At 32.6% G+C, this 24,054-nt stretch overlaps 1 protein-coding gene across 1 annotated transcript in view; it reads right to left on the bottom strand.

Annotated features, from left to right (window-relative positions):
• LOC149898002 (trehalose transporter 1-like protein) overlaps positions 1-16,788 on the bottom strand; it is a 57,076-nt gene extending 40,288 nt beyond the window's left edge. The window contains exon 1 of the mRNA XM_090115891.1: positions 16,662-16,788. The gene's annotated coding sequence lies outside the window, so the exon portion shown is untranslated. The remainder of the gene's footprint in view (positions 1-16,661) is intronic.
• Positions 16,789-24,054: the final 7,266 nt, after the last annotated feature.

The raw sequence follows: 24,054 nt of genomic DNA, 5'->3' as shown, positions 1-24,054 counted from the left end.
AGTTCGACCATTACCTAAAACAAGTAGCCTAACTTCTTACAAAGACTTGAGGCCGATAAGTATTTTACCATGTATGTCTAAATTACTAGAAAGAGTTGTTTGTAGGCAACTCACAGACTTTATTGAGAAAAATGACTTGCTCCCCGTGTTTCAGTCAGGGTTCAGAAAGTGCCATAGCACTACAACAACTTTGTTGGACGTCACTGACAATATATTGGCCGCTCAGGACAAGGGCATGTGCACTCTCCTTGTATTGCTTGATTTTTCCCGAGCTTTCGACTGTATTAATATTCCCCTGCTTTTGTCGAAACTACATTATTATGGTTTTAGCCAGAGTACAGTGCTCTGGTTTCATAGTTATCTATCTAATCGACAACAGAGGGTTGAAATTCGGTCGGATGATGGCAGTATCCAATTGTCAAGTTTTAGCCTACTTGAAAGAGGTGTGCCCCAAGGCTCTATTTTGGGCCCTATTTTATTTATTCTTTACTCAGCTGATATAATAAATTCTATTAAAAATTGTAAGTTTCATATTTATGCCGATGACACTCAGGTATACATTTCATTCTTCCCCACTGATTTACACAATGCCGTTAAATACTTGAACGATGACCTCGCAAGTATTGCAGAATGGGCTGAGACCAATGCATTAGTGCTGAATCCTGACAAGACGAAGTATATGTTATTCGGTTCAAAAAAGCATATTAAATCTCTACCATCTTTTGACGTCAAGCTCATGGGTAAGGCAATCCAAAAAGTTGACGAGGCACGAAATCTGGGCTTGTATGTCGATAGCTCATTAAGGTACGAAAAGCACGTAACCGATGTGGTTCGTAATTGTTTTTTCCGGTTGAGAACCTTATATAGAGTGCGTCCATACTTGTCTGAGGATCTTCGAGTACGTCTGGTGGAGTCTCTAGTTCTTTCAAAACTTAATTACGCTGATACTGTTTATGGTCCACGTCTCCTGGCCAGAACAGATCGGCTGATACAAAGAGTACAGAATGCGTGTGCACGGTACTGCTACACTATACCACCACGTAGACATGTCACACCTTTCCTAAATAAGCAGGGTGTTCTTAAACTACAAGCAAGACGCCAACTACATCTGGCCTGTCTCATGTTCGGTATTGCCAAGACCCGTATGCCTATATATCTGTACGAAAAGCTCAGCTGGACAACGAGCAGTCGAGATGTTGCATGCAGAAGCTGTGCTCAGCCACTTATCATTCCTCAACATAGTACTTCCACTTTTAGAGGCAGCTTCCGCTATGCAGCATCGAAAATATGGAATGACTTGCCGCCACCGATTAGGTTATTGTTAAACATTAATACATTCAAAAAACATCTTAAGAACTACTTAATCGATGAACAGCGAAGGTTAGATTAATGTCCAATGCTTATTTTTTCGTTTTTGTTTTTTTTTTATCTATTGGTATGGGTCAATCCTATCTTAAGTCTATTTATTTTATAGAACTTTTTATTTGGATGTTTGTGTGGGTACGTTTTTTCACGGTATGATATATATGTATGTAATATTATGTTTATCACATTATTTTTAATTAATTATTATTATTGCGTCGCTTCACATCCGTGAGTCGAAACTAGGTTCTAGTTGAAAACCAGCGCTAGGCTCATGCCTGGCACAAGCTGAACTAGGTCCTTTTTGGCGGTACTGCGGGCACAATTTGTTTTAATATTTTTTATTTTTTTTCGTGTTGAATTTTTTGTGTTATTTGTATGTATTCTTTTCTTTATTGTCTACTTTTTGATGTGTCACGCTGTGTTGTCAAATAAATGTTTTTCTTTCTAATAATTTTAATGCAAAAATATGTAAATTTTAATGAAAAGATGGTACGAATTAGGGATGTAACGATACTGATACCGATACCGATATATCGGCCGATATAATCGGCAAGCCGATATATCGGTATCGCCGATAATAAATCAACCGATACCGATATCTTTTTATTAAATTCTTTCTTTTCTTTTATGTTTTTGCATTGTATTCATTCATATTGTTTTATTTCTGTTTCTGTAATAGTGTTAAGGAAGAGCGGAACCTCCTGACACAAGCATTTTATTTGCTTACTAGGAGTGTTCCAATCACAAATTTGTTTATGTAAAGAAATAAATAATTTTGATTTTTTTTTAATTTTTAACGTGATAACGTTTTTAAAATCGTTTTAGTCGGGTGACATGTTCATAAACTTGTGTCACACCAAAACCTCACGAGCGCGATCGCAGGTATAACGAGAGAGAGACGGACCGAACTCCCGTTTCATCTCGAGCGCTGCCACTGCATTATGTTATCACGTAAACATCTCGATCGTAAACCTACTTTACAAACAACCAATTTTTTTTATATCAAAAAATTCAAAAACCCGCGCCCAATGAACGATGCGGGAGGAAAAAACCAATAGTAAACTTTTATTAGGTACTGATTGTATGTGTATTACTTAAAGTTTAACTGACTTTGTAAAATAATAATACATACTAAAATAAATGGTTTTGTTGTTTTTTGATTTGGCATTTTTATTTAAAAGAAAACGATTAACAGTTGTCTCTGTTAAATGTTGGTAACTTTTTATGCATAATTCACTATTTATTTTTCTACCAAGCCATCGATATCGGTATCGGTATCGGTATCGCCGATACATTACTTCAAATATCGGTATCGGTATCGTATCGGCAAAATCATGTATCGTTACATCCCTAGTACGAATGTTTATTAGTTATTACTATGATGCCAAAACTAATAAACGAATTTTGAAGAAACTTGTCAGTCTTGTAGTTCACAAGCTTAATGTACAAAAATAACATACATAAAGGTCGGAACCGGGACATTATTATGTTTGTTTGTTGAAAAAGACTCTACAGATTTTATTATATTTGTACCAGGCGATTTTTTTGTGCTAACCCGGGCGAAGCCGGGACAAACGGCTAGTATTTGATAAAGAAAATTACACATATTAATTAGGTATGTTATTCTAAACATAATCAGCCGTCAGATTAGACACTAATAGAAGCTATCGTTCCAATTAGGCTTTTGATAATTATCTCAATTATATAATCTCTTAGATAGCTGTAATAAAACTGATTAGATAAAGACATTTTATGCGTGTTTATTAAAGATTACCCATCTTTAATCTATACGAATAAAACAATAAAACTGAAGTGTGCCATATTCCTTAAGCGCGTCACACACGGTGAAATTACAGTATCTTAAGGTATCCGGTATCAGCGTTCTGACCATCATTTTTCTTTTTGTCATTGCGTACTAAGACCCCTGTAGAAACACTGACACAAAATTTCGGGTCATCTGTAACAGGTTAATATCATTAGATATTATGAAGCTGTGAAAGCAACTTAAAATTGGTAAATTTTTTTTTACCACCTGTTCAAAGACAGTTTTGTTGCTTGCATATTTTTTATAAAACAAACTAAAAAACAAATTAATTTGAAACTTACAAGGAAACGTTACACTAATAAGTTATTCGTATTTCGTGGTATAACAAAAACACAAATCAATATATATTTAACAATAGTTATATAATTTCCGTGTTTAATCTATATATTTAATGGTTTTATTGGCATTGTTGAATCACATATTCTTAGCGTTCCATTGACCTATAGAAAAATAAATTTTATCCCATTCATTAATTTCTACCATCCATACTAATATTATAAATGCGAAAGTAACTGTCTGTCTGTTACTCAATCACGCCTAAACTACTGAACCAATTTGCATGAAATTTGGTATGGAGATATTTTGATACCCGAGAAAGGACATAGGCTACCTTTTATTGCGAAATAATAATATGTACCACGGGCGAAGCCGGGGCAGACCTCTAGTATACTATAAATAGTAATTAGTAAAATCGTATAGATAATATTGAAATCATAAGCCACAAACGATTATCAAAACAAAATCAATAATAATAAGTAGGTATGTACTTACATCAATAATAATATTGTTTAATTTGATCTAAACCTAAACAAAAACTGCATTCAATTTGACTCAGTCGTTCACGTGCGATACTGTACAAATAAACGGTTTGCTTCAGTTATCGAGTATTTTTCGTATTTATATTTGACCTGTTTCACGAACAGATTTAAAATCACAATAAACAAATTAAACTATTACACACCTAACAAGAGTTCCCCATCAACAGTGATTCGATGAAAATCACGCGAATTTTTGGCACCAACCATAAATGTAATACCTACAGTTCAAAATATTTGCGAAGAGTCATTGACCTTCTGTGTTATGAAATTTTCCTTTGAATAAAAGAGATACAGTCATAGTAATATTAAAATCGTTTAAATCATTCTGACTGTCTGTTTATTTACCAAATTTATTACGAAAACGTATTTCGAATCTGAATCACTAAAAATATATTTAGATTTTGATATTAGAATGATGGATTCTTGGTGTTGAAAATTCTTTATTAGTTGGGTAACTTCATTTGCTGTATTGTTTCTGTCGTTTGTGGAACTAACCATATTATGTATTACTAGTGGTCCGCCCCGGCTTCGCCCGTGGTACCTACATGTTTACGTTTTTTTTTTCATAAGAACCATCCTCGTACTTTAAGGAATAGATTCCGCAGCGCACGCGATGACAGAATTTTTATTAAGGAATTTTTTATACCTTGGGTTACATTATTGCATTTTTGTTAAGGATCCCTAATTTTTTTTGAAAATGCAATATAGCCTATGTTGCTCAGTGAAGATGCAGCTTTCTAATGGTGAAAGAATTTTTGAAATCGGTCCAGTAGTTTATGCGTGAAAACCATACATACATACATAATTACAATCCTTTCCTCTATACAATATTAGTATAGAAGTTTATATGAAATATGGAATGCCTATTTTCTTATAAAACACGGTAAGTCAATGTACGCAAGAAAAGCCGTGGCGTAGAAAGTTCAATCTACACAATATGTACTTAAATACACAAATTATTATAAAAAAAAGAAAAGAATACATACATGCAACTATCGGTCTCTGGTCAAAAAAATATCACACACGAAAAATATAGCTTTCTTCAGGTTAAAGAAGTTTTGTATTTACCCACTAAGTACGAGAATACAACACACCGAAACTGAAAACTTGCTAACTTCATCAATTATATTTAACACGTTTATCTTAAATATACATAAACATTTAAATAAGCCTTGAAAAATGTTTTGTTTTCAAATTTCGCAAATATAATGCAGAGTTCGAATTTTAAATTTCAAACTATGGCGCGCAAGGCGCGTCATCTCGTTTTTAGACCATAGACGGTATTTTTTTTAAACACTTTTTTAAAAACGGATACCACAGATGTTTTTCTATGTATAGATTAAAAATATATTATGACAATTAAATTCACTATTTTTGTAACCTAACTCCTCCGAATCAGCGAAAGTTTGAGGATAGGTCGTGAACTACAGTTTACTTTTCTATTAGGATGATTGATGTTTTTTTTTTAATAAAGGTCAGGTTCAATGACAGATTATTTTATATTGTCAAGGCCAAGTTCATATCTTTATGAGTAAGTATATCCATCTCCCGACATGTATTTTATTATTCATTAATTACTCGTTGCAATATTTCCTGGCCGCTCGTACGGAAAGATATTCCCTACTTTTGCCAACTCTATAATTAGAGCGACCGATTTCATTAACAACGGGAGGTCGCCATTTTGTTTTTCATTATTTACGCAGTAGTGGAATTTTTGTATCTATGCTATGCTACATTTTTGTTTATTGTCAATGGAAATTATTTAAAAATAGAAGCTGATCTTGAAAATTAGAATGTAGTTAATGTTCACTTTTTTGTTTTATAATAATTGATTGATTTTATACAAATAAGTAATATTCGATACATTTTATTTCTTAATTTAGTATGTTGCGTGTACAATTGCGTGTGACTTATTCACTTTTAATATTGTGATCATCGATTGTGATGAACTTTTTAGTGAAAAATGTTCGTACCGTTTTGGTATATAACCGTAATGGTAAGATAGTTATATTTTTATACTATTTTAATATTATGTACGTTATATGGCATTGTTAAAAAAGATAATTATTAAATTTCCTTTTAATTACCTATATATTTTAACAATGCTTGCGATTTCAGTGCAAGAATTTTCCCGTGAAAATAGATCCTATTGAAATTAGGTTTTTGAAAACCTTTATACATAATTTAATATATAGGTTATAATAATTACAAACATTGCTATAGAACTGTCCTTGGTAAAGGTCAGTAGTTAATTTTAACTAGGGAATGCAATCCCGACTCGAGATTGCAAATTCGGGATCCCGCGGGATTAGAAATATCAATCCCGCGGGATCCCGGAATTTTCGGGATCCCGTCTAATTTAAAAAAATTTTGAATTCAGATAACTGAAAAAGCTAATAACTACTTGTTTGTGATAGTGAGGTTAACTAAAATAACATATTTGATATTACTCGAAAGAAAATAATAAAAACCTTTATTCTTTAATCTTACCAACTAAATTTATATAATCAGGTTGTAAGGAAATTAACGTAGGTAAATTAGGTAATCAAAACAATAAGCTTATTTCAAGGGAATTAGGAAAAAGAGTTATTTTGAAAATGACTCCTTAAAAAACAAAGGATATTAATAGTTTAATCTACTAAACGGCATCTAATGTCCGTTGCAATGTACCCCGCTGCTGAGAATGCCCTCTCCGACTCAACGCTGGTTGGCAACAGCGTGGCGAAGCAATTATATGCAAACTGCAAAAATCGCCCCCTTGTTCCTCCACACTCAAACAAATTCATTTATTTTGTAATGGTAGGTAGATTCTAATTTGTCTAAGCTCGTGGACGTGGATATACGTGCGAAAGGACTTTTAGAAGCTCGCAGAGTTTCTTCTTATTCCTCTTGAAGCGATTTATTAGTTTGTGCAGCACGTAAATTCAAATCTTCTGCAATCATTGAAAGAGGCAAGTCATCTTCGATTAGTACTGCCGTATTAATATCTGCTTGGTTTAGTTCTTTATGATATAATCGTGTGATTATATTTTTTATTTCTTTTCTAATAACATACTTGCTTGGTAATTGATTAATCCCGTTGCCTCTCCTTTGCTCCAAGTCCTCTTGATAATTATTCGGATTTTTCAAATATATCAGCACTGCAGTTGCTTTTGTGCAACGCCCGGAGATACGATTATTCATTGAAGAGCCTAACTTTTCCTTGCCGCCCAATCCCGTCAATCTCGAACGGGATCTCGTCATATGATGCGTCGGGATTGATCCCGAAAAATTACACGAGATCTCGCGAGATCGGGATCCCGCGGGATCGGGATTGCATTCCCTAATTTTAACGTAGGGAGTAAAACCATTTACTTCCGCATGTACTTTTACGAACTTAATAAAAATAATTACCTTTAGAAACTACTCTAGTTTAGGAATTAATGTATTTATAGTTCAGTACACGAGATATTCTAAGAAAAATCTTCAATTAAATGTTTCTATCATCTATCTAAATTAATTCTAAATTGACTTCGTACAATTTATGAGACTTCGCAATAACACATACCTAAATCATGTTAAACAATATTATGATATGGGTATCGGATTTTAAATACAATAAAAGACCTAAATATTCAACTGAAAGAAGTCGATTCCATTAGATCGTCGATTCTAGTATGTATAATACATATTAGGTTATTCGATAATCATCGATTAGAAAACGTAAAATCTAAAATTTGTTTCATACACTTTATTTTCTTTGTTAAGGCATGCATGCGAATCACTACATCACTACATAGTATAAAACAAAGTCGCTTTCTCGGTCCCTATGTCCCTTTGTATGCTTAAATCTTTAAAATTACGCAACGGATTTAGATGCGGTTTTTTTAATAGATAGAGTGATTCAAGAGGAAGCTGTTTAAGTATATAATTTATTAGGTTTTAGACAAAGCGGGCAAAGCCGCGGGCTGAAAGCTAGTAATATGGTATATCGTAACATCTCACTATGATTGTTATAAAAATGGTAATAATATCTTACATGGAAGAAAACAAAGAAACAAATATATTGACAACATGAATTTTGTCTATTGATAGTAATTTAGAGGTACTTACAACAAATAACACAACTGTCTCTCGAAATTTCTGTTTAAATATTCAGAAATATTCACAAAACACTACTAATGCTAGTAATCTATTTCTCCACATTTTAAACGTGTTACTCTTACGGCGATGACGGACAGACTGAGTTAATATGTCATCTATGGTGTTACCAATAAGATAAAGAATAAACAACTACCTTCACAGTTTTATTCTAATAATTAGCACGTGTTATTTTCTTTGCTTATGTGATAAATAATATATTTATAGGGAACATGACGTTGCAAATAAAATTATTAATTTGCAACATTATAGGTACCTACATATTACATAAATATGACAGTTTGATCGTCAAACTCTATTTTATGAAGGAAGGACAAAACAATCAACACAAATTCACATTTGTAGGGAGGTCATAGATATTTAGCATATCTACAGAAGATGGTATAATTTCCTATGGTCCGGGAGCCAGCAGCAGATTTTATGACCAAGTTCCTTTCAAGCGGTAATTAGTAAAATGCATCAAAGTATAGTATTATGAAGCCTCGTGAACGTCAGCTGGAGCTCGGTTGGGGGGAAGAGCGGTTGTAGCCTCCCGTGTCAGCTGACGGTTTTTCCACCAAGATACAGCCAGCTGACATATATATTTATCCACAGTTACATATAAGCTATCATCAGGTAAATTTTTGTTTGAGAGGAAATAACGGAAAATAAATTTTTCTTTAAATTTAACTTTCATGTTCGAGACACCAGCTGACGTATAATACACCATGTTGTAACCAGCTGACTATTTTTTTTCGTTGAGATATTGGGTTAGCTACAATTTGACAAATTTTTAGCTGAGAGGAAATGAATGAATGAATGTATTTTTTTTCCTATGTGCGTGGGAGGCTACAACCGCTCACCCCCCCAACCAAGCGCCAGCTGACGTTCACGAGGCTTTATAATACTATACTCTCATGCGTCTGACGAATTATCTCTTGAGAGGAAATAGTTAACCAAAATTGCACCTGGCTCCCTAACCACTAGTTCTAGCAACGGTAGGATAAGTAAATTAAACTTTTTAGAAGGTAGATACCCATATATAAATAAGCTAATGTTTTTATTTTCAAATTTTAATTTGTTAACAGGTTTTTAAGACGAATAAGGTGAAAGGATAAATCCGAAAACATACTTACGGACTCCTCTGAAAAGCAGCGCTTTTGGAGCCGCTTAAAGGTACCGACTGTTCCAAGAACTGAGTTTCAAGACTGTTCCGGTTGTCCCTGCTTTTACCTATGGCTGAAGTCTGAACATAGGGGTATGTATAAACTTCACTAAAATCCTATTAATATTATAAATGTGAAAGTTTGTATGGATGTTTGTTACTCTTTCACGCAAAAACTACTGAACCGATTACAATGAATTTTAGCACACATATAGAGGGTAACTTGGATTAACACATAGGATAGGTTTTATCCCGGAAATCCCACGGGAACGGGAACTATGCGGGTTTTCCTTTGAAAACGCGGGCGAAGCCGCGGGCGGAATTCTAGTGATTGCAATAAAAACAAAGAGAACTCTACAGAATACCCACGACATAAGAAGAAATGTATTGATACAGACGATCAATACATTTCTTCTTATTTCGTTACGCAGTAATTAATTAATTGTGTAAATTTGTAAATTTAAAGCGCCTAGGAAATATAAACCTGGCAAGATAGTAAAAGTAAAGTGACAACTGTATTTTTACACGCTTTATATTAGCTTCACCTGTATGTTTGTAACCGACTTCTTTGGGCGCGATTTTTACCCACTTTAAACGGCCAGATTTCGTTCAAACTTTGTAGATTTATTGAGGACCGATGATAATACACTAATTTGATAAAAATTTTCTATTTTATAGTTCGGTTTTCTATAAAAAAGCGTGTTTTTTAGTTTTTTTTAAACTATTATTATTAGTCAAAACGTATACACGTTACCTTTGCATATTGCATTTAAGACATCTAATTATACGTTTAATATTTTCCATATTTAGTGAAAGGCATGACCTTTTCGGATGATCATGCCCCTTGCCCAAAAAAGTAACCTTAAAATGTACTAGATACTATAAGCTTCTGTTAACTTCCTGATAGATACCTACGTGTTAGTGTATTTGTATAGTCTGTTACAATGTGGCTGGTCGTGCGTGACAGTTAAGTATTTTCAGGGTCGATTTGGGAGAAATGAATGAATGAATTTATTATTGTGCCAACGTAGAATTTTGTTTGATGTTTTGAATTTTGCGGGATGGGTTCTCATCATCATCATCAGTCTATATATTATGTTGCCACTGCTGGGACACGGGCCTCTTATGGGGTTACAGGTATCCACCATGCTGGCCATGTTCGGGTTGGCAGATGTCACATGTCATCGAACTTTTGATTCTTCGACATGTCGGTTTCGTCACGATGTTTTCCTTCACCGTTTAGCGGTGGTGATGTTATCGACATGCGCAGATAAATTGAAAAAACAATTTATTATGCGATGCAAATCAGAATAGGATAGACCCTACCTATCTTCAATGGTTCGTGTCAAATATTATTTGATGAATACGATTTACTTTAATGAGCTGAAACAGACCAAAATGTCCACGTTCTTATTTCAACTTCATTTTATATGGTCGAATATTCACAATTCACTTTCGTTGCATTAACAATAATTAAAGTTTCAAACATAACTTAACAAGTGTATTTTACGACATTTTAGATCTACGCAATTTTTCAAATTTAACCCCTGGAAGGGTTAACGTGTCGATATGTGGCCTCGACCGCAATAACAGCGAATATTTGCATTGCAATTGAATCTCTATTGCCTGTAACTTGATATCAAAGTTGCGTGTATCGTAACTGGAGCGGTAATATTTGTTTCATAATGTAGCATAAGATCGCGTAATCACTGTTATATTGCGAATTCGCTACGTTTAGGCGTTTTAGAGACGAAGCTCATAAACGTCGATTGGTAGATATCATTTACAAATTATTTGAAGAAAACATATTATATAGATTCGTAATCGTATTACCTACTCAATACATATTTGTCATAACTCTAAAAACGTTTAAAAATATGTGGAACCAATCTAGATATTTATATTTTATTTATCAACTTGGTCGATGTCTAAATCAATTTCGTGAATTTTGTAGTCATTTAAAAAGTTAACGCGTCTCTCTTCTTGTCGAATTATTTCTGAAGTGGTCACTCCATACTCCTTATAATTGCAGCTGATTTAAGCCCCTGAGGAATAAGCAGATCTGAAATGACCAATATCTACAAAATGTGTACAGGAATATGTAAAATATATACATACTTATATATTTTATTTATTAAAACAGTTGTGTTCGAGATTGATCGTTATTTGTAACCTTGGCATTGCATTATATCTTCCCTAGTACAAAAATAGATAATTTTATAGCACGCTATGACCTAAGACAATAATAAAAACGTCAAGACGAATAAGCCACGTGACTACATCAATAAATGAGAAAAAAAACATAATCAAACGGTTTCCCACAAAATACCAATGCTATAAATAACTCGTTTTTGATGAATTCATAGAAGTTATATTAAGAAGCAATAAACACATGAGAAAATCCATAAATTATATAACTAGGTAGATGAAATTAATAGCTTGGAATTTAGATAGAATCAATCTGGCTGGAGCCACATAATTATCTGATACGTTTGTATAAATCATTCTGGTGTATTGTACATATTTTGTGCCTTCATTGCCTCTGTTTATAATTTTTAAATCTATAATATTTTAAAAATTATACATTTAAAAAAACCGCTTCAAAATTCGTTGCGTAGTTTTAAAGATTTAAGCATACATAGGGACATAGGGAAAGAGAAAGCGACTTTGTTTTATACTATGTAGTGATATGTATCTATAGACTATCAACATTTTATTCATAAAAATCACTCAATGTTCAAAATTCTATAGAAACAGTTTTTAAAATTTACCAGTTTTCCTTTTCAAGGAACTTCAAATCTTACGTTGAAGACTTACAAATATTTACACAGAGTTCATAGTATAAGGGTATACTTATGCAAAATGTTATTTCTCAAAAGAAGAATAAGGAATTTGGTGTGTATAATATTAATTTAACCAAGTGACACTGCAATATATGTTGGGCTTCAGGGCCACATGAGTACTAAGTAAAAATAAAGTAGGTAGTGAAAAGTAGGTAGTCAAGGAGTCGCTTTTAAGAACTCCTTTTAAATCCTACTATTATTACTTATTCAAAAACATGAAAGAATATAATATAAATAATGCTTGAACAAATTTGACGTACAGTAGTAGATTTCTTCTGATTTAACACGTGATTCTGACTGTCTACCACGCTCACAAAGTTTTTAAATATAGAATTACGTCGAATGAAATTACGTAATATTACCGCCATTTAAAAAATTATGTTAATGTACATTGTAACAGTCGAAACATGTTAATTTGAATGAATCAATATATTTATAATTTATTATTCATACAATAGCACATGTTTTGAATATAAACGCTCGTGTGTTATCGGCCTTAGTAACTATTACAGATACAGCTTTGAGTTTTTGTCTGATAGTATAGATGGTACACAGTTTTGTACTATTTTATGATTTACTAGTATTTAGTAAAGATTTTGGAGATATTTCCAACAATGAAGTCTGAATGTTTTATTTATTATTTTTTAACATAGTTATAAATAGTTTTTGTAGATAACGATGGTTATTTTCAACTGTAATGATACCTATTAAAACTATAGATTTAGTTCTATTGTTTAACACAGGAAGCAATTAAATGGGCTTTAAAAATACTAAAAAGCCCTACTTATAAAAAAAAAAAGTGTGTGCGTGTAACCTTTACGCGCGATTGAAGTAAAACTTCTTTGGCGTTGACGACATATATCACTGAAATGATTAAATATTAACTTAAATAAATAAATATTATATTATAATTTAATTATATTTATTATTCATGTGCTTTACAAAGATTATTTAAATGTTATATTAATATTACTAGCGACCCGCCCCGGCTTCGCACGGGTGCAATGCTGATACTAAATACACTACAGAAAAACTGTGCACGTCGCGTTGTATATAAAAGCATAGCGGCCCGGCGCAGCCGGCCGGTACCGCCGTAAACGCTACGTCCCGCAATTTTTAAATCTGTAATATCTACGAAAATATTCACTTAAATCATACGGTGTAAAAGGCCATATAGAGCTATATTAAATGAACAATGTATTCAAGGTATTTAATTGGTTATGGATTAATGTTGTATTGGTTAAAATCGCTTCGAAAATTAGCCATTATTTGTCGTAAAAAGTAAATGACAAAAAAAAGTTATTGTGGTTTATCCATAAGAGATAGACATATGCCATCACGGACTTTTCTATAGACCTTTTCAATGTGTACAATACTTAGTACATTATTTTGATAAAACTCGTAGGGTTCAGCCTGCGTTTGCAATGTAAGCGGAAAAAATGTAATTATTTACGACATAACATTAGAAACCTCAAAAATAACAGTACTTCTCCACTATTTAATGGATGTTATTATACATATAAACCTTCCTCTTGAATCGCTCTATCTATTAAAAAAACCGCATCAAAATCCGTTGCGTAGTTTCAAAGATTTAAGCGTACAAAGGGACATAGGGACATAGGGAAATAGGGACAGAGAATGCGACTTTGTTTTATACTATGTAGTGATTCATTCGAAACAGGTAATTGAATGTCATCATAATTTCTTACGTACGAAATTATAGGTTTGTGGTAACTATAATGTGAAACATAAATTTTACTCTCTAAATTTGCTACTTTTCTTGAAAATACAGCATCTATCGTTGTACCGAAACGCGTTGTTGAATGAAGTCGAGAAGTATTCATAGATAAATCAAATTTTTCTTCTAAAAAATCAATTAACGGCTGAGATTCCTGAGAGCGAAAATTAACATTAAAATCTCCAGTTAGAATCATCGGTAATTCATGATAATTACTATTTAAAAGTCGAGAACCTTCAATTGTGAAGTGAAGTAATTGCTGATGAATAAATTTTATGATATTTGTCAGGCTAGTATTTGTAGAAATATAAATAACAACGATAATCACAGGTTGGTCATTCGTATTAACACATCGAACCAAGGCGATGTCACCAATTTGTGAAACCTCATCGGAAATTTGTGATAATATAGTTGGTGAAATATTTTGAATTGGTGTTACATTGTTCAGTGTATCTGTAGATGAATGATATACAGCTACTCCACCAGCAGTTGAGTTGGGTCGTTTGTATTGGGTAACCCAATAAAAATTTTCAATAAGAATTTGTTCGTCATTTTTCATCCAAGTTTCGGAAAATAACAGCAATGTGGACCTTTTTAATACTTTATCATTCAGATCAGAAACATGAGCACGTAAACTTTGGCAGTTGAAGGAAAATAGTGTAATGTTACTCTCATTTACAAGGTTATATAATTCTTCCTGTTGTGTTATTAGGCGAGAATTTGAAAGTCTTTCAAATTCACACTGTAAATCAACTATTCCCCCTGGACGCTTTCTTCCATGATAAAATTTGTTGTCATCGGTGTTTGAGACAATGAACAATCCATTTATATCAGTTACTCGTGATAATGCTACATATAACAGCTGCTGACTTTTATTGTATTCATAAACGATTTGATCAAAAGTACCACTTTGAGACTTATGTATTGTAAGCGCACAAGCAGATACTAATGGAAAGTGATTTCTCTTTGCAAATATTGTCTTATTTCTATTCATTGGTACAGATGACGATCTTCGTAAAATTGGGACTGCTGTTCAACTAATGTTTAGAGTTTGAATATGATGGGCAGCTTTTTTCCTAATTTTCTCTCCTATCTTACCAGGAAACTCAAGCCATAAGCGTATGATGTTATCACTGTCATCACGTTCAATATACACTAACTTTCCAACACAACCGTTGGCTAAGCCATCAGATACATCAATATTGGTTGTAATAATGTAAAATTTGTTAAGAACTAATATGATTTCATAAGGCGATCCTCCTGTATCAATAACTGACATTTTATGAAATTGTTGGCGTACATATGCTTCTTGTTCAACTGAATGACAACCTATATACATATCTGTTGCTATGGATACTACTTTGTCTTCAGCAATATTTAAAATAGATTGATTATAATCCGCAACATGTTTATTTTTATTTTTAATTTACTTATTTTAAAAGTAATAAATAAACAAGTATATTTAGAGATTTTCAAAAAATTTTGCAATTTAAAATAATGTTTTTAAAACTGTTGAATTTTTCATTCACTTTGCTATTCACAATTGATCCGTTTGAAAATTTGAAAATAAATAATCCTAATTGATTATGATATTTGCCACTAGCTGGCGTATAAGTCAAGAAGCGTGTAGTATATGACATATACTTACAACCAATCAGAATTATTATTTTTAAATGGCGGAAACTACACAGACTAAGCGTTACTTCCGTCAGAAAAAAAATCTGAGTTACTCCCTAGTCGCGCCTAAAGAAGTTTTACTTCAAAAACTAAGTTTTCAATAGATATAATATATTAACTTTACTTCTCATATAATAATATAATATTCATTGGATTAACCATTTACAATATATTAAGAATCTACCATACATTTCGAGAATGACCATCTTGCCTTCAATCATAGTTCATTAAACTCTACAAGTTGTATACTAGTTTCAACCTTCGAAGCCGGCTGCTTTTTTATAAACTTTAACCTTACTTCATTTCTTATTCCGGTAATTAATTTTACTAACAAAAAACACGTGTTTATATTCTATAAATTATAAGTACAAACTAGTATAGTATACCTAGTAATATCTTCTTATATCTTCTTATATATAAAAATGAATCGCAAAATGTGTTGGTAAGCGCATAACTCGAGAACGGCTGAACCGATTTCGATAATTCTTTTTTCATTATATTCCTTGAAGTACGAGGATGGTTCTTATGTAGAGAAAACGTAAACATGTAACACGGGCGAAGCCGGGGCGGACCGCTAGTCTTATATATAAAAATGAATCGCAAAATGTGTTGGTAAGCGCATAACTCGAGAACGGCTGAACCGATTTCGATAATTCTTTTTTTATTATATTCCTTGAAGTACGAGGATGGTTCTTATGTAGAGAAAACGTAAACATGTACCACGGGCGAAGCCGGGGCGGACCGCTAGTTTATAATATAAATTATGTGGTACAAACGATAATTTTCTAATCTCTTGAAAAATCTAGAATATTTTAGAATTTACTTTATTCGATGATTCATTGTTTTACAGAACAATCAACTATGCGTAAATCATTGTAAATTAAATTATCTTTTGTTATCTCTAGTTTTAGTGTGACCTGAATTAAAACTAAAATATATTAACATGAATGAAATTGACTTTACGTACAATTTACAAATTAAATTCAGTTACAAAATATGGGTAGGTACCTACAAGTTTTGTTTTTGTTTATATAATATTTCGTACAATACTGTTTCCCAAATAAGCAATACAATTTTTAGTATAGTAACACAAACAAACATACATACATACCTACATATCCAATGATAAAACAACCACTATAATATAATATACAAATCACGATACTCGCACGCTAACACCACTATTCATTCCTTCAATAAAACTGAATCCAGAGTTAAAATTAAAAATAACGGAGTCCGTAGCGAGTGTTCGAGAATCGAGAGGTTATAGTAGGGATGTGCCGGTTTGTCGATGGAAATAGGGTTGTCCATTAATGAAATGTCGATTGTACAAACGATATTTTCATATCTCATATCCATATTAGTATACCAGTACCTGAGATATTGTTTTTTTAGATAGCAGGTAGACATTCAAGGCACAAATAACGATATGATATATTTTTTTTTGCATTTTTTGGGTTTCTGGTCATGCGTGTCACGTTTGACAATATGTATTTTTATTTTTCAAGTGATATAAAATCTACTACCCATTGTTTATAGATATTTCTTTAGCTTAAATACGAGGAACAATACTTTTTATAATTGTAAGATTGACAACCCTAGATTAATTGCACCTAGTGTTGCACGAATATATTATGTTTATTTAAATTGCGATCATTATATAGTGGCGATTTTCGTTTGTTTGCGGTTTCTTAAAAAAGAAACAACAACATTAAATTTCTTCTCACTTTAAGGAAAAACTTTTGCATGTAAAAATATTTTAATACATTCCGTTACAATCAAATCAGCTGTTATGTAAAATGAGGTTGTTGACCTCTTTCCGTTATGTTTTTTATGTAAAACACTTTCATTATCATTTTTGAGGAAAATTTGAAAGAATTTTGTAATAATATAGCTACTGCCATTCATAATGTGTTCTGTACCCGTATTTGTCAATAACTCAACTGTTTCTATATATGTAATAGATTTTAATGAATGTATTCTTGCTATATAGTGGAGCGCCGTAAGGTTTATACCTCGGAATCCAGGGCCAGTCAATGAATCTTAATATAAACCTTGAAAATATGTTTTTAATAGTATATAGAAAAATGTTAAAAAAAAATTTTTTCGCGCTCTCAATTTTTTGAAAAAATTATTATAAACAATTATTAATTTTTTGGAGTTTTCATTGATTTATATTAGTCAAAAGTCATATTTTAAAAAGAACAACTATTACAAACTTGAAAACTTGATCTTGGATCTTTAGGGACTGCAGATATACCGATGAAGGTCGGGTTGGAGAATAGAGGGGATAACAGCAGCTGTTCGGTATTGTTCATGGCGGGCGTTCCGAAAAATATTTATTTCAGATTTTTGTTTATTAAAAATTAATGTTTATATTATTGTGCAGTGAGTGTGATAAAAGTTAATTACTGAACATTACTGAGTTTTAAAAACTTTGAAAATAGTGGCATAAATCGTAAGTAGGTATTTGTTTTTCATTTATATTACATGCTTTTGAAAACTGTTATAAATATTTTGTAATAAATCGATGTTAAAAGTTAGAATATAATAGTAGAATTTAATAATATAAATCATTAATTATGTAAAAGTTAGTTATTAATATTACTAATATTTGTTGTTGCAGCCACGTGTCGCAATGGGTGAACCATCCAGTATTGATGTACAAGCAATGATTGCCTCATTTGTGATAAAATCGGATCTAGTTCTGAATTAAGCTCTGAACTAGGAGATATTATAAAAGTCACTAGAGGCATATCATCATTAAAAGCTACATCTGCGGAAAGAGGGGATGGACTTTCTCAGTATATAAATACTCGCGACTTTGTCTACGTGCATTCGGTATGCAGACAAAAATATATTAATAAAGGATGCATTAATTCTTAATTAAAAAAAAAAGAACACCACATCTGCATGCTCTTCACCTAAAAAAAAGCTTCGAACAGCTACTTCAATTGATTTTGATTGGAAAACTATGTGCTTCTTTTGTGAAAAAGAAGCACCAAGCTCATGCAAAACAGGATGTGGAGCATCTTGTGGGTGCAGGAAAAGTGGATTAAACTGCACTGCAGCTTGCTTAGAATACAATGGTGACAGATGCACTAATCCTTCACCTACAATCTATATCAACGAGATCGACGACGACGACAATAATGTACAATGATGTAACAATGTGTATAGTTAATGATAAATTTTTTTTGTAACTTATTTTTTACGATAATCTAATAAATTAACATTGAAGTTACTCTGCACATATAATTTATTACAAATAAAATTAAATTTTTCACTATAAACACTTTTTCCCCCTTCCGCCTCTCATTTTTCAGTAAATTGTTGTTAAAAATTGTTGTAAATCGAGATCGGTCAATTTTTTTTTTTAACTTTTTTATTTGAGGTTTTAATAATGCAGTCTCATACTTGATATACAGATTCATTGACTGGCCCTTGGTTCCGAGGTTTGACCATTTTTATGCCTTACGGCACTCTACTAATAAATGAATATGTCAATTAAATATTCACGTAGAGATTGAACTGAAATTGAACTTCCGAAAAAATTAGAGCATGTGAACAGAGGTCGTTCGTTGTTCATATGCACTAATTTTATACGTAATGTTTATAAAATAAACTATGTAGTTTTTGTTTAGATTTTCATATATTAAGGTTTCTTATATAATGTAGCTGGCATTATCTAATAATAATCAAAGAGCATTAAAACTTTATTATATTCGCTACAATTATTCAGATTCATCTAATGTATGCGATACGGTCTACCTACAGCGACATCGTCAGAATGCGAAGGTTAAATTTCGACCAACGTATCTTGTAATTACGAGAGCAAAATTAAACATAGAACAAATTACTTACAAAAACTATTCATTCAATTAATCCCTCTCACAAAGAAAGTAGCAGCAAATGACTTTCAAAATGTTTTCATTGTAAAGTATCGATATGACAGGTAACTAACATGTCAGTTTTATCGATATATCTCCCATCACTAACGGAACAGCTTGCATAAGAAAGCACTTTCACCCGTCAGTCGCTGACCGACGCTCGTCAAATCAGTTTTTGTTGGATGTACCTATAGAGAATTTTTCTTAGAGATGCGTAACTGTGGTCTTTAAGATATTTTCAATAGGTACCTATAATATTATAATATCAAACTCGACATTTATTTATCCAACTAGACTTAGATTAGATTTGTCAAAATACAGAGAACTGAGAAATAATAATTTACCACCAGTCCGGAAAACAGTTTCTTCAGACAAGAACCCGTAAGATACTCGATAATTGCTCTTTTTATTTTTAATTGCGATTTAACAATGTAACACTTATATATTTTAAAATAATAATCATGCCAGAGAACCTGTTTTGAAGCGACAACTTCAATGTAGGGAATTAAAATAACGCTTGAAAGAAATGTAGTAGAGACGATCATTTTTTACTTTCCAGTGAAAATGTAAATATACGCCTGTTAAATTACAATAGCAATTAGGAAATTCATAAAAAAATTCAATATATTGCTCGCATAATTAATAACGAATCAATTCCATCAGTTGTTTGTGTTATAACAACACATGAAATCACATCTCGACTATTTTATAAAACTAACCGTTGAAAATGTTATTATTATTACCCATAGGTCAGGTGTTATTGAACTTTAGTTAAAAACGTTATTGTTACATTTATTACCCATAGGTTTGGTGTTATACAACTTTTATTATAATGACATTGGCGAACCATGTTTCATAATATGTACATACAGAAAAATCGAATATCAAGAAGTCACATAACAGCTGTAGCAGGTACATACGCCGACTTCTTTAAATTTCCACTGTTTATCTTTATATTAATTATGCCTTCAAAAGTCCCGTTTTTGTGTATTGGAAATGTCTTAATCTTAGAATCTTGTTCCTTATAGATACAGCATCATATTCGCTTATATTCAAGTAAAAATGCCTAGTTTTCATTTTCCCACCATATTCTGCATGTGTGGAAGTTTTGGAACCCACGAGCTGCTTAGTAACAACGGATGACCACAAATCACAATCATGTTTATTGTAATGTAGTCAAACCTGTATTGGAACGAGATGGACTGCATTATTATTATATGCCGATTGTTATTCACTGAAATAGATTTTCGGTTTTTGTGTCTGCGTTTTTTTTTCGATTTCCAGTATAGTTACGAATATTTAGTTCGCTCCTATTGGTTTGAGTGTGATGTTATATTAGCCTATTATAAGCCTTCTTGGATAAATGGGCTATCTAGCAGTGAAATATTTTTTCAAACCAATCAAGCAAACAATGTCCTCAGCTTTATATATTAGTATAGAAAGTATAGATTAAATGACAAGCCTTATTAATAATTGGAGAGTTAATAGTTATATATATTTATCCTATATATTTTTATTCAGTAGTTATATATATTTTTCCTCTTAAAATTTTGAGAACGATAGAATTCTATTATTTTTTGTCCTACCTTAATGCTACTAAACCTTCTATTATCTATAAAATAATATAGATACTACGATACCTTCGGGGAATTCCTCAAGGTCTCTCAATGTCCTAGTATTATAAACAATGCAGTCTTGTTCTGATAATAATCACTCCAGTAAAACATTTCAATTCTAATTCAATTGCTTGTGACGTCATTCAGGCAATTGGGTCAAGTTCATATAAGGGTGCACTCACACACATCAGTCACCGTCACGGCACGTCACCGGACAGGATTAAAAAAAAATATGTATCAATAGTTCTAGTATGACTCTGTTCCCACACGACAGTCGCCGGCACGAAATCTATCAGTGACTGGTGACTCATCTTGGTGACTGATGTGTGTGAGTGCACCCATACAATATAATATTAGCTATTTATATATCTACTAGGTTTCCGCCCGCGGCTTCGCCCGCGCAGTCAAAGAAAACCCCGCATAGTTCCCGTTCCCGTGGGATTTCCGGGATTGCGTTATTTTCCCGGGATAAAAATTAGCCTATGTCCTTTCTCGGGTATCAAAATATGGATAGTATGGAAAGGACGGTAGTATGGATATATGTATAAAATTCTCGTGTCAAATTCCTCAAACGGCATGGCGGAGATTTATGAGTGTTTTTTACCGATGGCAGACGTTTCAGAATATCGATTTTGATCGATTTCCAGTAATTTATGAGCCAAGGGCTAAAATAAATAAATATTTTCTCTTTATTTAGCAGGCTATATGCACTAATCGTTTATGTATTAGTATTAGTAAAAATTATGCATCATACACAGTTAAGTTTTTGAAAATCTCAGAGAAAATTTCGATCTAGTGCTCAGTGAGAGTATTTGAAAGAAAGTAAATTGAAGAGTCGTATTGATTTATTTTTAAATTCTCAGAATATAATCCATCACACACTATGTGAAATACGTTTATTTGTTAACCATTAACCATTTGGCATATAGTTAAATTTTAAAATACTATAGGATCGCAATTTCACCCGCGGTCCAAAGTATGATTAATAAATTTGATCCCCTATTTCAATTTGGACATAGACATGCGCATTTCTACACGAATATCTTAAAGATTTGATATTTATTTTATTTTTCGTATAAGATTTATCAGGAAGTGACATAGGCTAATAGCTATCCCTAGAGGCTATTAGTAATAGCTGTATCACTCTTTAGCCTCTTCACTATCATATAGGTACCTAACCAACCCAAAATCCTTAAACTTTACGACTTCAACGTGAAGATAGATAGACAAACAAGGAAACACTTTTATAATATCTATTAGGGATGCGAATGTCTGTCTGTCTATTTTAAAAAGTTGCATACAATTAAATGGCATATATCCATTATATAAAAATGAAACCCGTTTCGCGTTGTCACGGCATCACGTAATATAACGCTGAACTGCACAAAAGTAACTCTCTGCTACGCACAACTGTAAGCCAAATGTCACTTATTGAAAATCTGTGCCTGTCGCGAGCGTAGTCGCGAGCGACAGGCACAGATTTTCACACAGAGATTTTCACACAGAGATTTTCACACAGAGATTTTCACACAGAGATTTTCACACAGAGATTTTCACACAGAGATTTTCACACAGAGATTTTCACACAGAGATTTTCACACAGAGATTTTCACACAGAGATTTTCACACAGAGATTTTCACACAGAGATTTTCACACAGAGATTTTCACACAGAGATTTTCACACAGAGATTTTCACACAGAGATTTTCACACAGAGATTTTCACACAGAGATTTTCACACAGAGATTTTCACACAGAGATTTTCACACAGAGATTTTCACACAGAGATTTTCACACAGAGATTTTCACACAGAGATTTTCACACAGAGATTTTCACACAGAGATTTTCACACAGAGATTTTCACACAGAGATTTTCACACAGAGATTTTCACACAGAGATTTTCACACAGAGATTTTCACACAGAGATTTTCACACAGAGATTTTCTCACAGAGATTTTCACACAGAGATTTTCACACAGAGATTTTCACAGAGAGATTTTCACACAGAGATTTTCACAGAGATTTCACACAGAGATTTTCACAGAGATTTTCACAGAGATTTTCACAAAGAGAATTCACACAAGGATTTTCACACAGAGGTATCGCTTGTCGCCGAATTGGTTAAGAGATCCTAATTAGGATGTTTTCATATACTTATACTTTAAAAAAATCATTGCCTACAAGCGTTCCTACAGCTACATGATATATTTTCATAGCGTTAAACATCTGTGCTTATGGCCTTTCACGATATTTTCTGAATAAATTCATATACTTCTTGAGTTTGGACATTATAAATAAGCATATAGTTTAGTAAAATATGACCTTGAATCAATTTCAATGGAATAGTCCAAGAGCCGGCTGGAGAATTTCGTAGCACTAACTCTACGTGAAAGATGACATGTAGTTACCTACTAGCACTTCTCCCGTATTCAGAGTGGATGCAAGAAGAAAATTTCGTTTATTTGCGTTATAGTCCAGTCATTATATACATTTAAGAAGGAAAGTGAATTTGCGCATCTAATTTTTTGATATGTTGTAGGGGATACCTAGAAAAGCTTAACTTGAGTTTTCCGACCAAGATTTCCTATGAGCTTTCACCCATCTTAAAAAAAGGGGTAAAATTTGTTTTTCGGCAATAAATCGGCTATCCGATGAAATTCGGAAATCACTTATAAGTAGTGTCCGACCGAAACTGGTTTCCAGGCCGAAACCGAAACCGAAACCGAATGTTCGGCCGTGGCTTCAGTTTCGGCCGAAACCGAAACCGAAACCGAAACTCACGTGGTCAAGTATGAAATTTCTAAAAATACTGAACTTTGGTGCATTTTACCTATTATTTTGCCTTAATTAGGGCATGAAATGAAAACACAGTATATTAAATTTTTATTATTTTTTCAAATTGAGTTCTCAGTAAAATCAATCATCTAAATCAAATCAGTAATTGTTACTGTTACTTTAAATACTAAGTTTTGGTATTTTGAGATCTTTCTCTTTAT

The sequence above is a fragment of the Colias eurytheme genome, chromosome 24 (genome assembly GCF_061535395.1).
Source record: "Colias eurytheme isolate Ceu_HAF_F1 chromosome 24, ilColEury1 Martin Lab GWU primary, whole genome shotgun sequence".
NCBI classification, from domain to species: Eukaryota; Metazoa; Arthropoda; class Insecta; order Lepidoptera; family Pieridae; genus Colias; species Colias eurytheme.
Note: the sequence above shows the minus strand (reverse complement) of the source record. Positions and strands in the feature narration are given on the sequence as shown.